Source organism: Tachysurus fulvidraco, chromosome 17 (genome assembly GCF_022655615.1).
Source record: "Tachysurus fulvidraco isolate hzauxx_2018 chromosome 17, HZAU_PFXX_2.0, whole genome shotgun sequence".
NCBI classification, from domain to species: Eukaryota; Metazoa; Chordata; class Actinopteri; order Siluriformes; family Bagridae; genus Tachysurus; species Tachysurus fulvidraco.
Window position 1 is genome coordinate 17,305,504 of NC_062534.1, and position 16,390 is coordinate 17,321,893.

A 16,390-nucleotide genomic window follows, 5' to 3' on the forward strand; every position below is an offset into this window, starting at 1 on the left:
TCTCTCTCTTGGGAAGAGGTGGACTAATTTGTTAAGTATGGCAATCAAATAAGTAATTGTACCTACGTGTGTTAGGAATGTGGCCTTTGTCTTTAGGACTGGTGACACAGTCATGTGTTAAGGGGGGTGTGGGGGGTGCACTGGGTTGACAAAATGAAAAACCATTCCATTTAAATGCAGGTGATGAGTTTCTGATCAAAATTTGAGAACAGACATTTTCTATCTGACGTTTTTTATTGCGTGATTTTAACGATTTGATAATAACAATCCTCAGTAATGAAACATTAAAGCAAGCACAACTGTTCAACATAATATTTCTGAAAAAACTTTTACATATATTATTCTATATACATACACATATAAAAAAAGGCAAATTTGACTCCAGTCAGTGTGATTACTAATCAATTCTTTTATACAACTTTATACTATAAAATGATTTCAGTCTGAATAAGACTGCTGGAATAAGAACATGAACATTTTTATGATTATAGCAACAGACTCAGGTACAATTATGCAAGTGTCCACGGAAGCAAGGTTAAAGTAGATATCATCAGATATAACCTGGTCTCAACATGATAAACATACTACAATCATCTCTTGCTAATTTGTAGATATTAGATTTATTTACAGGGTAATTCACATGTAATTGACAGCCTTTCAGTGTCTTCACTTATTTCATGACAAGGTTAGTTGGTGAACCCAGATGTTTCCATCATGGCAGTCGTCCAAATCAATTATTCCACTCTCAGCACAAATTCAATTCTCCAGCTCTCATCAGAGGTGTGAATAGGTAAACATCACTCTCTTCTGCTTTTCCCTCAAGATGGAGCACTGCATAAAATGAGACACAAAAGTGATGAGTGAGACGAGAGTGTTTGATTGGGATTGCGGTGTTGCTGGCCTCCCAAATGGCAAAATAGGGTTAAATACAGTGCAGATTTCCCTGGTGGAGCGCCAAGTGTTCACAAACACATCACAGATGCGCACCCCTGTTGACTCTTTCTGAAAGTGAACAGCTATGCTGCTGTGTGTTGGTTTGGTAGAAATAGAAGCACCTGAATATGTTTGTTGATCCCTGGCACCTGGGGTGGGGTTCAGTACTGACAAGGATGCTTGTGATGTAGACCTAGAAGACTCTTTTGGAATAAAGACCCATTGTTTTTGCTTTCACACCTGGTTGTGTTCAGGAGGTGAGAGCTTTGTCACCTCAGGTGTGGAGAGGATGTCGACTTTCTTCGTATGTGTGCATGTGTGTGTGTGTGTGTGTGTGTGTGTGTGTGTGTGTGTGTGTGTGTGTGTGTGTGTGTGTGTGTGTGTTTGTGTGTGTTTGTGTGTTTGTTTGTGTATGACTTTCTTTCCCCTTTTAAGTTGACTCTAGCCACAAAAGACAAACTTCTAAATACAAAGAAAACTACTAACTACTATTTAGACTAAAATAAAAACTAAATTCCACTGCACATTTTTTTTTGTGAAACACACTCCATGTCTTTAATAATGTATTTTATATGGTGTGCTGTCTTGTATATATATTTTTTTCATTTTGTTATGTACTTTTGCACCTAACTGTAAATAACAATACTTTCAAAACTGATATTTCTCTTAGCCATCATTAACTACATAACAATCCCTTTCCCAGTTTAACTATAGCAGTAATAATCAATCATTTGCCCATAAAAGATCCTGATTTAACTGTCCTCAGCAGCTGACCCCACTTCCTCCACTACCACCCACAACACTCTGTCCACCAAGCATGAAGAGGACATTTAACACTGGCTAAAAGGATGCTTTCAGTGCCAGAGCGGTCTGAAGCGGTAAGGCTGAGTACCAGGGCTGCTGCTGACGCAGTGTGGGCTGGCTAAAGGCTCATCGCTGGCCGCCACTACAGATGGCAGGCGTTCACTCAGCCCTGGATCCGCAGTACAAGATGGCTGGATTGGCTCACATCTCCCAACCACCGTCTGCACACATTAAAGATAGCCAGCCACTCAGGACATCTAGGCATGCACAAAAAAAAAACAAAAAAAATAAAACTGAACCATCTTAAAGACTCTCGATTACATATTTAACAGATTTACCAAACACAGCTTATGTCCAATCTTGAATTAAATTGCACTTTTGATGGACAGTCTCCATTGACAATCATTTCAAAATTTAGGATGAGGTTTAAACTGGGTCTGGAAAGTCTCATCTTTGCAATAGAACTTAAATGTTCACTGTTCATGATTCTCCTCCTTCTACATTATCAACATGGTTGTCTTTTGTCAGTCATGGTTGAACTCTTAATATCAGTGGCCCAGATTCTGTGAGTGACAGGCAGAGCTGATGTCAGTGTGGGAGAGAGACTCTGACCTGAACAGAAGGAGGCTGGGGCTCGCAGCACTCCCAGCTGAGGTGCCTGCTGGTGCAGATGGACCGGGGCTGGGACTTGGGCTCCGTGTGGGAGAGAGATGAGCTGGGATCTGTACTGAGCTGGAGGGCCACTTCAATCCTTCAATCCTCCCTCGCCTCTTCAGATTCTTCTGGGGCTCAGAGTGAAGCACAAACCAACAAACCACCTACAATAAAAAAAAAACAAAACAAAACAAAAAAATAAAACATAAAGAATATGAAATGTGAAGGTGGGTGGTTTTATAAGTCAGATGAAAAGAGCTTATATAGATAAATCTTTCACCATTTAGATAAGCATACATTGCTGGAACAGTTGTCGTAAAGTCACACAAAACACAAGAAGCAGGGTGGAGTACCATCCAAACAAGCTGCAATATATAGATTCTATACCAGCAGAGGGAGCAAAAATGCACACCATGTACACTATAGATTCATCTTTAATATTAAGCCCACAAATGTTTTACATGTACATTTATTTACTCAAATGCTTGTATTCTTGTGTTGCACATCTGAGACTTAAAATCATTATTGTAACTCCTATTGCACTGTGATCATGTTTTAATCTGAATTCAGATGCCTTCATATATCATCTTCTTGAAAAACTCACTTTTTCCTACCACTAATCATATGGAAATCCTCCCTGTAACATGAGGAACACAACACAGCCTTTGTGTTTGTGCATAACAATCAGGGTCAAGACTTTAGAGATGTCCTGTGACTTTGGGCAGTGAGAAGGTCACCACTGCAGTGAAAATATGTTGTACATGACTTAGGTAAAATAAATGAAATTGTCTAGTGTAATACTGGAAGGTTTATCTAGAGGGTAATGTGTAAAAGTTGGTCAGTATTAGATATATTACTCTATCTGCTAGTTTGGCATTTTTTTTCATTTGCTTGTTGTCTATTTATTTATTTATTTATTTATTTATTTATTTATTTATTTATTTATTTATTTATTTGTTTGTTTGTTTGTTTGTTTGTTTGTTTGTTTGTTTGTTTGTTTGTTTGTGACTTGAGAGTAATCTTATTATGACTTACATAATGTATTTTCAGCAGAATATAGATCATCTATAATGATTTTGTCTATGATTTGTAAGGAAATGGTTGTTTTCTACTATGGTAAAATTGACATTAACAAATGTGTTAATATAGTGCAAAAAACGATGATGCACAAATTTCATACAGAAAGAAAAGCAAAAGGAGTGTTTAACTGTTAGTGTGAATTGCCTTTCCATTTATATAATTTCTAATTTATTGAAAAGTACAGTAGACTTGGAAAGGAATATAGATTTACGTCTATATGATTTATATACAAATTGTAAGAAAATAGTTTAAGCAAGTTAAAACAACAGAAAAATATAGCAGATTTATAGATAAATTATTGCATGTAGATAAATATTTGTAATTTTTATACAAAATAGTCATTTTACATATTATCATGCTTGTTAACCTGATGATGTGTTTATTAAAGATAATTCAAATTGATGGGAATGTTTAATAATTCACAAGGGAAACACTGTGGAAAAATGTGTTCTGACATGTGTTTGATTTTTCTGTGACATCATATTGATGCTGAATTATTCCTATGTCACAGTGATCTTTAAGAATTCTGTGATATCTCAGTGATTAATGATAATTCTCTGACATCACATTGACGTTGTATTATTCAGTTACTAAAAAAAAGATATTTGAGTTGTAAATGACTCAGTAATGCTTTGGTCATCATCATAAATGTTACAATAATACTTTAGTATTTATATGTGCCACAGTCCTGAATTGATAAGATCTTCTTGAGCTTTGAGCATAAAAAGGAAAACTAACAAAACTACTCTAGAAAAGCTTGAGATGAAATAAAACTTACCTTTCAAGCTGCTCATGACTGTAACATTAGCATTAGATATTGTAACAATAGCTAATATATATTTTATATGTTATATGGTGAAATAATATGACATTAAATACAAATATTTGTACTGAAAGATAATGTCCATACACTGTACCCCATCATTATCAAAACAAATAGGTTAATACTAGTGATTTTCATAAGACTAGCTTTAGATGGTTACACAGTGAGGTAAATATTTTTACCTTTGATGAATTCATTTGGATTTGTACATTTGTCACAGTGCTAATTGCTGTAAGTTCCCTCCCTCACAGTGATCTATATCGGCCTGCTGGATGCTTTTGCGGCCCTTGTATCTTGGAGAAAAGTCCTGACATGAGAACGTTGTTGTGGTGGATGATGCACAAATTTCAGACAGAAAGAAAAGCAAAATGAGCGTTTAGCTGTGAGTGTGAATTGCCTTTCGCACCAGACAGATTTTCTGATCCCATTATGGCTCCAGCTAGCGTTTTTAGTGCAAATTTCTCAGCGCTTGTGTAGATTGCACATGCTCCCGGTGCCTAATGAGGGAGCATTAGCCAAGGGAGAAGCAGTAATTAGACCAAGCGTCAGAGAGGAGGACAGATGGCATGCAAAGACAAGTCTTTTTCCTTCAGACTTATTGTCCCACTCCTTCAAGGGATGTCAAGACATACAGCTTTTATTCCAGCTCATCATACTTTTTATACACTAATTACAAAACAGTTTACTTTGTGAGGCTAAATGGGTTTGAAGTATTGCCTTAAATACAAATGGTTTGATATTAAGGAGTGACTAATGTATCATTAAATTGTTTCTGATCTCAGGTTAAGGAAGGCCAGATGCACACACTCACCTCAATAGAGCCATTAAATTAAAAGTGTGTTGTTTGATTTTAGAGGATTCCCTAAAATCCTGGTTAAGGCTAGATTTTGGGTTGTAGTATCCAGCAATTAACTTCACTTGAAAAAATACAGCCACTGAAGTGTTTCCAAACATAGCTAATCTTTCTAATTTATAGTTCTCAGCTGAAGATATTGGCAAGAGCCTCCTGATTATGAAAAATAATTCATGCCTCTGTATTCACACAAAATGTGATAGTTAAGTTTTGACTGTACATAATTAGCTTGGGACTATGTCATAATGTAATGTGTTTTATTAGTGTATTGTTTATGGTAATTTATTGTTCATGTAGTCAAATATTGCAATGTGTTCTGCATTTGTCGGTGGCACATTTGAGTCTCTAATTAGGCTGTACAGAGTCGCGATGAAAATTATGGGAACTCGATGACAGCCCCATCAACATCTCGCTGTGGTTTCAGGCTAAGTTGCAGCATGTAAATGAGCCTCATATGACAAACACTAAAGTGATGAGTCCTATGTGTGTGTGTTTAGGGATTGGAACATGCATACACACACACACAACGTAATTACATGTAAGTGCAATGTATGTACCTACAAATATCCGAAGATGTGAAAATGCAACTGCTGATGGATTTCAGTTGGTGTCATGTTTGAAAGACCTATATCTTTTAACCGACAGCCAACATCACATTTCTCCACACAGCTGCACACCTGGTCTCTCTCTCTCTCTCTCTCTCTCTCTCTCTCTCTCTCTCTCTCTCTCTCTCTCTCTCTCTCTCTCTCTCTCTCTCTCTCTCTCTCCCTGATATTGCTGTGAACTCAAATTTGGAATGAGAAGGTGTTGCATGGGTACAGAAAAAACAAGGCACATTAAACATTAAGGCCCAATCTTGCACTGGAGTTTGGGCTCAGGGTATTCTTTGTGATTTTTCCATAGCTTCATTACACACCTCCTTCATTTCTCTCACCAGCTAAACTGCCTGGATCATCACAATGGGTGCTTAAAGGGTCCTTGTTTCTCAAAGCAGGTCAGACAGCCTTGGCTTTTGTGGTGTTTTAATGTCACATTCCTGCCTAGCATTTTGTTTATTTTTTTTTCTTTATGCTGGTGCTGCCCCAGCCCTGTCTGCCTGTCTCACACACACCTGCAGTGCCCGAGGGGGAAGGCCATGGCCCAGACCTTGCACCCCCACATTCTGCTTCTCCTAACATGGAGGAAGTGAACACTTAGACTTGAACAGCTTAGCTGAAAGTCACAAAGTGTTGAGTTATTAGCCAACCAAAACAAAACTCTGTCACCTGGAGGAGGTGTATCTGTCTCCATCCAGAAAGGATTTGTGATAGAGATTTTCCAGTCTACAAACAAGAATTGAAAGAAGGGAACATAGTTTTGACTCTTTGCCAAAGTGTTTGGTTCACACATTATGTTTCTGCATAAACAATTTTGAGGCTTAAGCAACCAATCCCACAAACACACCTCAGAGTGTACAATAACAAGAAGCTACACAATGTATTATAACCAAAAGCATGTTTTTGTGTGCAATGAGGTGCTTTATGTAAAAGTGTGACTATGTATATGGGTGATCAGTAGCACCTGGGACAGCAGGGACCGTGGGGCGAGTACCAGCTTCCAGAGTGCTGTGTGGCAGCGCCTGCCTGGCTTTGGCACCTCAGCTGTCAGCCCATGCTGTTGATGACGCCAAGGTGCGGGGCGAGAGAGTCGATAATGAAGGTACCCATCTTGTTTTCACGACAGATTGTTTGCTCTGGGCCTTCCGAGGTGGCGGTGAGCTCCACGCAACTCCACGCCCCCTTCTGCCTTAGGGCTTGGCACCTTTGCCAGGAACAGGAAGGTATTTTTACCCTGCACGTATCCATCAAAGCTTCTGTCGAGATCCACCATGTTGAGTGCAAATGATAATATTTTGCCTGACGACTGACTCTATTTGGTGTGTTTGTGCGGTTGTGTTTTTTCTTCCTCTCCACTTTAAATCATAAACAGTAAACAAGATAAAGTGAATAACAAACACGTTAACTTTCACCTGCTCTTTAATTCCTTACTTCTGGAAAAAAAATCCTTTTGTATGCAAATCAAAACCCAAGGACATTTTAAAGGACAGATTTTACTTCCTGATTTTGAATTTTGGATTTTAGAAGTCATTATGCAATTCTGAAAAAAAAAGAACTCCACAGTGTTTTTCTGTCCTTCTCAAGAGCGGCAGAACTTGAGAGCCTGAATAGCAGGAGACTGGTTCTCTGTAAGCCAAGACTACAAAAGGTTGCTTTGTGAAATCTGTCACAGACTGGCCCCTAATGAGTGTTCGGCAGCGATGAGAGACACCCACTTCCAGCTCACTAATTGCTTTATTAATGGCCTGCCCGTTTTTGATATCGCCATCCGCTTAAGCACTAGTTGTCCTCCACACTTTCTGGCTCTACAAATCAAAGATACCTGACCCTATAGCCCTGTATCACAGGCTGGGAGCCTCGTAGGAGGCTGGAATGAAGGCAAGCAATGAGAGAGAGAGGGAAAAAAAACTTTTAAGGCTTTCAACCCACTGATGAAGAGGATCATTTGAAGAAAACCATATGCACAGGCATCTGCTTCTCCTGACTCTTAGCTTACTGACAACTATCTCTAGAGTCTCTCGAAGTACACCAAACACTGTTTTTAAAAGGAAGGGCCATCTGTCTTCCACTCTTCCCTTGCGAGGGCTTTTCTTGGCATGCTGAGATGCCTTACCTCTTCCGCCGACACTCTGAAAGAAGTGTGTCTCCCTAGATAAGTCAGTGGCAAGCATTCATCCAACTCCCAAAAGAAGAGAGAGAGATGGGCTGTGTAATCATCGGAGGTTCTTATGTGTGTGAATCTGTTACAAGTGCTAAGAAGAGAAGAGCGGATCTCACACTACATGTCACACAAAGTGAACTGCCAACATATGACATAAAGTAAATATTTTCTTAGCCATAATTCCTGCGACCAATTAACTTCCAATCTGTTTTAACTTTGAATCAAAAGTTCTAATGCAACCTTTTCAAAAAGATTTACACTTTTTCATTCCCCAAACTGTTAGAAAACAGAGTATCATATGATGCTCTAGAAATTGGAAATTGTAATTAATCAAATGTAATTCAAGGTATTGGAAAATATAATGATAATAGTTACATTATAATGCTTACATCATTTATGAGAAGCTTTGAATAATCGTATAAATTTGATAGAAAACGTACCGGATATGAGCTATGCCGCTGGCCTGTTCTAATAGGCTGAAAGTAACTGTATGCCAGCTCTACATTATTATAGATCCTTTTCAGGCTACTGTATTCCTTAACCATGATCGCCCAAGTAAAAGAGAAATGGCATTGATGCTGGAATGCATACACAGAGTGAAGAGGAAGTCATCAGCATGTGCTGGACTAATTACTGCTACTAATACAGTGAGGCCCTGCACCGCTATTCATAATGAGGCAGTTGTTTTGGGAACCTGGTCAGACAGAGATGCCTGCAGGTGTCCATTGTGCTCGCTCCACATGAGGGGTTTAGGAGTGGGAGGAGTGGCGGCTAGTTTGAAAACGGCAGCTCGAAAAGAACCGGGCTTGGATTAGCATGTTCCCAGCAGTATGGGGCTATTCTGAGGGTAACGTCATTAGATGGCATTAAAGCGATTCACTTTTTCCCCATTCTTCTGGAGATGTTCCACAGTGAGCCCAGGATTAGGGGGTAAAAAGCATCTTTAATTGACGGGAATGCATCATCTTTGATTTCCCCCTTAAAAATAATGTCCTCCCTTGCTTTGAAATTGGATTGCACCCGATTAGTGATACGTCATATTGTATAGTATCTAATTGTTAATACATTTTCAACGAAAGAAGAGGAAAACTTTTATGTGTTTCAGGTTGTTATAGTTACAGTGCTGAAATCAATATCAAATCTCTTAAACCTCCAAGTGTGCTTGGCATCAAGCGTGTTTGAATAACCAGACCAACGTCACTTTTGCAATTTTAAAGCATTAAAAAAAAAAAGATCTAGTGCCTAATTGTGCATAATTACAAGTATATTGCCAGACTGAACATTAAAGTCCTTAAATTAAGACTTTAAAATCAGGCCTATTTTTGTCACAGCCCTTGCTCGCCAGTTCCCTCCCTCATTTAACTTCTGCTGTTCTCTGTGTAGCAGGAACCTGGAGCCCCAGCACTAATGCAGCCTTCCATCCCTCTAGATCCGTGGTGTAATTAAAGCATGATTAAGAGGCAGGACCTGATGAATGTGTTTCTAAATGCCCCATGCTGTGCTGTTGTCAAGCCCAGCGTGGTGGTTTTAATTGATTCGGGCTAATCAGCAAGTGGAATTAAAACAGTCACAGTTGTTTGGGAGAACAAGAGTGCAGAACTGGGCATCGGGACCGGACCAGGCAGCATAAGGCTTGAGCTTTGCTGGATCAGTTATCAGCCTTGCATAATTTGCATCATGAAGACTCACCATGTGTCCAGCAGGTTGGTAAGACAAACGCTAGCTGCTATTGTTCATTATACCAGAGGAAATGCTTGATAAAATAGGGAGCTTGGTTTCTGGTTTCTGTTACTTCCATTTTATAATTCTTTTGCCATAAGCAGTGTGCATTTGCACCTGCTTCCTGAGCTGAAATATGACTAATGAAGCAGAAACATGATAAAATTAAATGATGCATATAAGTGCCAGTCTATGGCTATGAATCACACTATCAAACATGCACAGAATCACACTGCAAACAGTTTTATATTGACACGTTATGTGTAATAAGTAGGAACAATTCTGCAGAGTTTTGGGGGCATATCTTCAGGCAGAAAGCATTGAATCAATAGCTCAAATCTGACCGGTCAGGAGAGTCATTTGTTGTCACTTACCCTCCTGTTGAGGCTCCAAAATGGATGGCAGGGGGTCTTGCTGCTTAGGCCCCAGAGCCATGGAAGTCCTGTTTAGGTTTGTGACAGCAGTCTTTGGGAGCTGGACATAAGCCAGTTGACAATGGGATGGGCAAACAACATCAAAGTGCAACAGCCCACAGAAGCTGTGGTTACTTAATGTAGGTGCGGTCATGCAGGGGTTCTGTTGTTGGAAAGCCTCGGTTTGTTGCAGTACCAAACACGTATTCGGTAGTTTCTGGTTTGGACGTTAGGACTTTTTTTTTCGATGTTGATGGAATAAAAGGATGGAGTTTGATTATAGTATAGTAAGACTATAAATAAGTTCATAAATAGCCAAGCAGGGACATCTTGACTGAAAACAAAAACATTCAGCTCTATTTCCATTCAACCTGTTGCTGTTGGAATCCCTTGGTAAAATCTATTAGGAGATTTATCTATTTACTAAAAGAAAAAATGTTAGAACCCCCCATGATGTACACTGCATTAAGGTACAACAAAGACAGATGTTTTGGCTATGGACATTCTCATCTGTCATAGATAATACCAGCCTAATGAGGAAAATCAAGCTGGCTGTGCAGATGGTAGTCATGAGGCAGCTGTAACATACATTTGGACAGATGACATCTGCCTTTATGCTCTCCATTAGTATAATCACACAATTAAGCACCAGGAAACCGTTGTGGAGAAGCCCTGTGGTATTTGTACGTCAACAGATGAGTTGCGTGCAATAGCATTAAAAAATAAAAAAATAGTACAATCTAGGAACTGATGGACTGAGTATAAACTGTGGAAATAACTGATTGTTTGTTATGTTTAATTAAACCAGGTTTTGTAAAATGCTAAATACCTTTGCATCATTAAACGTGTTTAACCATTTAGACATCTCCCAAAAGCATGTTGAGTTACCAAGAGGAACAGGGCCTCTAACCGAATCATATCAAACAGGTATTCACCTATAAAAAGTTCCTTTAGAAGAAACAAAATATTGTCGACATTTTTAATTGTAACTTGATAACCTGAAGATGTATTAGGATAATTGTGGTTGAGAAATACAAATCACATTTATTTAGAAAAAAGAACTGGGAATAAGTATTTCTGGAGTCAGTGATAGATTTTACACTGCACCTTGACAGACAGATGGACACACACACACACACTCACACACTCACACACGCACACACGCACACACGCACACACGCACACAGACACACACACCTCTCCAGTAGGTCTGTTGTGCACAGTAACAGGCACACCTGGAGATGCTCTAGCGTTCCTTCTGTGAAGCCGGTATTATGCTAATTGTGACCCATGGGCACTGTGTGAAAGCTTGGTATAATTATCCGTGTAATTGTCTCGTATTTTGTAAAGTGCCAGATCGTTTAATTCCGGATTAACATTTCTCACCTCCAACAGCCGAAGGCTTTGCCTTAGCTCACCGCTGCTCCCCCGTGGGGAACTTGACATTATTCATATGCCACATTCTCTCTCTCTCACTCTCTCACTCTGTCACCTCATCTATTTTTTGTTCACTAAGAAAGGGGGTGAAACGCAAAGCTTCCACCAGTCCTGCAGCTCTGAGATTGCTCTCCACATTCCCCGCCATCACACAGCACAGTGTGCAACTCATGGTTTCACTGTGTTTGTTGAGGGGGATGACAGACCGGCTTTCATTTATGTCAGTGTCAGTTTTCACATGCTTGATGCCTTAATCCCCTCTGTGTTTGCCCAGGACTGCTTGGGATGATTTCCTCAGCGTGCATTGAATGGGCCTGCGATCTGTAGCACATCCAGCTCAGTAACCACAAATTAACACTTTATGAAGCCTTTCTACTCATCACAGATCATCTGTTATTAAGGTCAGACGAGGCTCCGATAGTAGCTCTGACAAATAACTAAAGCATGCTGTATGGTTATAGACCGTACATGCATTGGGCTTAAATATAGCTCTAACATATGTTGATTACTAAAATTTCTCACTTGTTCCCTACCCAGGATAGTAATGCATGATTACTTTTTTGTTTTAGACATTAGTGATGTTTATTACATAACACTTATCGTGTACTAACTCCAGGTTGCTTGCCAACAGTATAAAGGCCCTAAAGGGCAACACTCCCTAAGCTTGTTTCCATTAATTCCATCATGTACTCCTGGGAATAAATAAGCATTCTGTGTTCAAAGACACGACACATTCACTATATAGTGGAGTTCACACTGAAGTCAGAAACAAAAAATGGCACAAAATGTTCTGCACAATAATAAGCCTGTGCCACATAAGGAAACAATCAAACCCAAACAAACATATATATAGTGTAGTGTAACATTATATGAACAATATAGTTGTTTAAAAAATGTTTGGAGTGTTTTACTTAACAGTATTGCATGTGTGAAACTTTTATAATCTTTATTGATACCAGTCATGTACATTAAAAATAACTTATTTACAAACTCTTAATTTAACACATTTTAGTTGATTAAGCCATCAGGCACATATAAAATGTGCAAATCTGGTGTAAATAAATAGAGCTACAATAGTAAATACAATTTTTAATGAAGAAGCAGTCAATTTTGTATTTCTGCACGTTTCTGGTTAAAACCTTTTATTCTATAACAACAAACCTTTACTGTCTGCAAATTTATAATATAAAGTCACATTCAGACTCACCTTTTTACTTTATGGTGATTGTATAATATGTTTAATTAAGATACATAGCTAACCTGTCTGTATTTTTCTGAATGTATAACCAATAAGGGAATCTCACTATGGAGTTTCAGATGGCTGGAGAATGATATATTATTATTTACTACTTTATTTAGTACATGAAAATAGGAATAACCCAATCATTTTTCCTTAATTTCAGCAGAGATCAGTTTTAAATTTGGAGGTCATATTAACTGTATTTTGACTCCTACCCCATCCTGATAATGATAAGTGTGTATCCAAGTACAAAGGGAGTGCTGCTGCAAAATGTTTAGCCAGTAGTGTTTAAATTATTTTGGGCTAATGCCAATTGCAAGATCATGACTATGTACTGGAATGTGAACATACCTTTGCAAAGCAATGACATTTGTGATAAATTACAAATCAATCAAATGAATTTATTACGTGCATATTAACAGATAAGTTGTGGATAATGAGGAAGGTGTGACTTTATAATAAAATTATTATTATTGGAAACAGATCATGTATTGAAGTAGGACCTCATTGAGCCCAAATCATCCATGCCACATTAGTATGTGTACATAACTTAAACAAGAAGAGCAGTGCAGGGAAACAGCGATTAGGCTAGCAGCAAGACAAAGGAAGACACAGGTGTTTCAGGTGACACTAATCTTACAGATGCTAAACCCTCCTGTCATTGAAGATCTTTTTTATTTCAACACATCCCAGTAAATAGTCTATGCCCTGCTGATGTGAAGGTAAATAATACGAGTTTGAACGTGGTTTGACTGATCGGCATGCCACCTGAGGCGTTTGAAGAACAACTGAATTTACAGCGCTCTTTCAGTGAGTCAGATCCCCCTGGCACATGGACGCTTCACGTTTCCCAGAACTCTATTGCAGCATTCCTCTATCAGTCATCTGGTGCTGCAATTTAGTGATTTAAGATCTCAACTGACATTTGATCTAGTCATTTCCGGGCCTGACAAACAGAAATGCTGTGTGTCCTTCAAATATTTGACATGATGACAAGCGTTGGCTGCCAAATTACAGACTGTAATATTTTTTAAATACAGAATGACTAATGGACGAATATCTTAAGTACACTTCAGACTTCAGACCTTGACAGGGCAAAAGAGTTAATTTGAAGAGCTATATAAGTAATATGCTACCTTCAGATGGTTGTTTGTATGTTGGCACAAAGTTTGCATTAATGTGCTTTTGTAATGACTGTAATTACAAGCACACAGGAACAAGCTTAACAGCAAATCATTAATACCATATGGCAATCTTAGTTCATTAAATGATTCTTGAGTTGTGACATGTCAGAAGTTTGACAAAAAAACGTAATGGTTGATTTAAATAAACGAAAAAATGTGCTAGATTAAACAGTGATTAATTACAACATGGGAACTGCATCTGGTTCGTTTGTTTCTATAAAGTCGGTGTGTCATTAATGTAAGAACTTCATCATTATTTAGCAATGGTGTGACATACTTTTTTGTTTGTGTAAGAAACAGTTTACTGCTGAGGTAATAAACAAATCTACCATTGCGATTTATTCAGTATTTTATTTTAACTTTTAACAATTATAAACTTCTGCAGGTAGGAAAGTAGGACATTTTTGAGGAGCTTTTAAAAGCACCATAATTCGGTGGCAGGTAGATTGATTGGTTAAGGACTTTAGTTTACACTGGAATTAAGCCAACACCAAAGCTGCCAAATCAGCTATTATCTTTACATAGACTGTTTTTGTTTCTAACGTGCAGATAGCCCATCAACTATACTTGGTTTTCAAAGCAGGTATGTGGTTCTGGTATAAAACAACCTGTCAACCTAGACACAATAATAGTCGTGACAACACATTACACAAATGTTGAAACACCAGAAGTCCAACCACCTGTTTCTCTCCAGACTTAAAGCTCATTATTATTATTTGTGTTTGGAGTCATTATCTAGGCTAAATGTCAATGATCATGATGAGGCAATTTCCACTTGTATTCTACATGTGACTAATAGAACAATTATAGTCATGTCAAAACCAGTTAGTGACTTGAACTAGCCTAGCTTTTGACATACAATTACTAGAACATACATACAAATACTTTATTTAATACTTTCAGATTTTTTTTATTGTACTTTAACATACATTGAAGTTCTATAATTATATTCTATATTCTTATTCTCTTCCATCATTGCTATTAGTATTACAGATTGTTTCTTTACATGCATATTTTTAAGCATACAGCAGCTTAGAAGATATATGAAAGTTGCTTGATGAAATTTATATATTCAGCCGTCATATTTTGGTAAGACTATGCCCATTGTAGCCTGAAATTCTTGTTCTTGGTGAGGTATGTGACCCAATGTGATCTGTCTTTGTAGGCCATCTGCCTCAAGTTTTGAAGTGCTGTGCAAGCCGAGATGCTTTTCTGCTCTTCACAGATGTACTGATTTGTTGTTTGAGTGAACGCAGCCTTCTTCTCTATTCAAACCAGTCTGACCTTTCTCCTTTGAGCTCTCACATCAAACATAGCATGTTTTCCTTTTTTGCAACATTTTTTGTAAAGTCTACAAGGTTTTACATTGAAAATCCAGGATGATCAGATTTTGAAACACTCAAATTTTCAAAATATTCAACAGCCATGCTGCAGTTGATTTGATCACATTTTTCTCCAGTCTAATGTTTGAAGATGTTTCCTGAAACACTTTTATTTTGGATTCATGAATGAGCAGGGGTACAAGTCTTCCTAATAAAGTGGGCTGGTGAGTGTATATACTGTATATATAGTGGAAATAATCCCCAGAATTAGCACTAATAAATGTTACTGTAGATTATTTATATATTTCTTCCTTTGGGGTACATCAGTGCTGTATAGGTCTGAAGCTGAGGTGGGCAAACTTCAGAGAAACATTATCTGATCCAGACCAACTTAGGAAGACACCTGTGGAATTCAGAATGATAAACCGCCACTTAAGACCCATAAAAAGGAAGATTTAGTACCGTACCATGTCAATCCTGACAGCTGGAAGCATCGCTACTGGGTCCCTAGCTTTATAAACTATGAGTTACAAGGTAATGAGGGTCACTCCTTAACTGTTTTCTACAACTATTTATGTAGAACAGATAGTAAGTTGCAGTAAAAACAGATCAACAGTTGAAAATTCTCAGTGGATGTTGATCCCCTAGTGAGCCAAACAGTTATACTCATTCACACAGATTTGAGGGAAAGGATGATACAAGTTGCCAGTTGTCACTGTGAGGCAGGGATATAAAGCTGTGTTGTCGAGTGCGGGATTTCAGTTACCTGCAGGTCCAGGTTGAAAGCCAGCTTATTTGACACCTAATGTGTTGACAGGTGTCAAGGCAGGGTGCCTCTCCTTTTGTCTAGAGCAGAGAAGCTGGAAGGAGGGGGAAGCTGTCCAGCCCCTGGGGTCTTCCTGTGGTGGCGTATGTTTCCAGTGAAGTCCCTCAAGGTGAGGAGCCCTTAAATAGACGCTTTAACTAGCCCAAACGACTCCCTGGTGTGCACAATTAAGTGTCTTAAACACCTTTGTGCACCTCTGTGTTTGTTTTCCTCTTTTGATATTGACGTGTTGTTTGTTTTTGGTCATACCTCCAATTTGATGTTTGTGCTTTGTGTCAATAGAATTAACCAAAAAAAAAAAAAAAAAATATATATATATATATATATATATATATATATATATAT

The 16,390-nt window shown here is 38.3% G+C and overlaps 1 long non-coding RNA gene across 1 annotated transcript; it reads right to left on the reverse strand.

Annotated features, from left to right (window-relative positions):
• Positions 1-245: 245 nt before the first annotated feature.
• On the reverse strand, positions 246-16,123 carry LOC113635822. Its single transcript, XR_003438913.2, has 4 exons — positions 15,986-16,123; positions 2,350-2,555; positions 1,826-1,958; positions 246-831 (listed from the first exon to the last, which is right to left on the reverse strand). It is a non-coding gene; the product is annotated as an uncharacterized LOC113635822 (long non-coding RNA).
• Between the last annotated feature and the right edge of the window lie 267 nt (positions 16,124-16,390).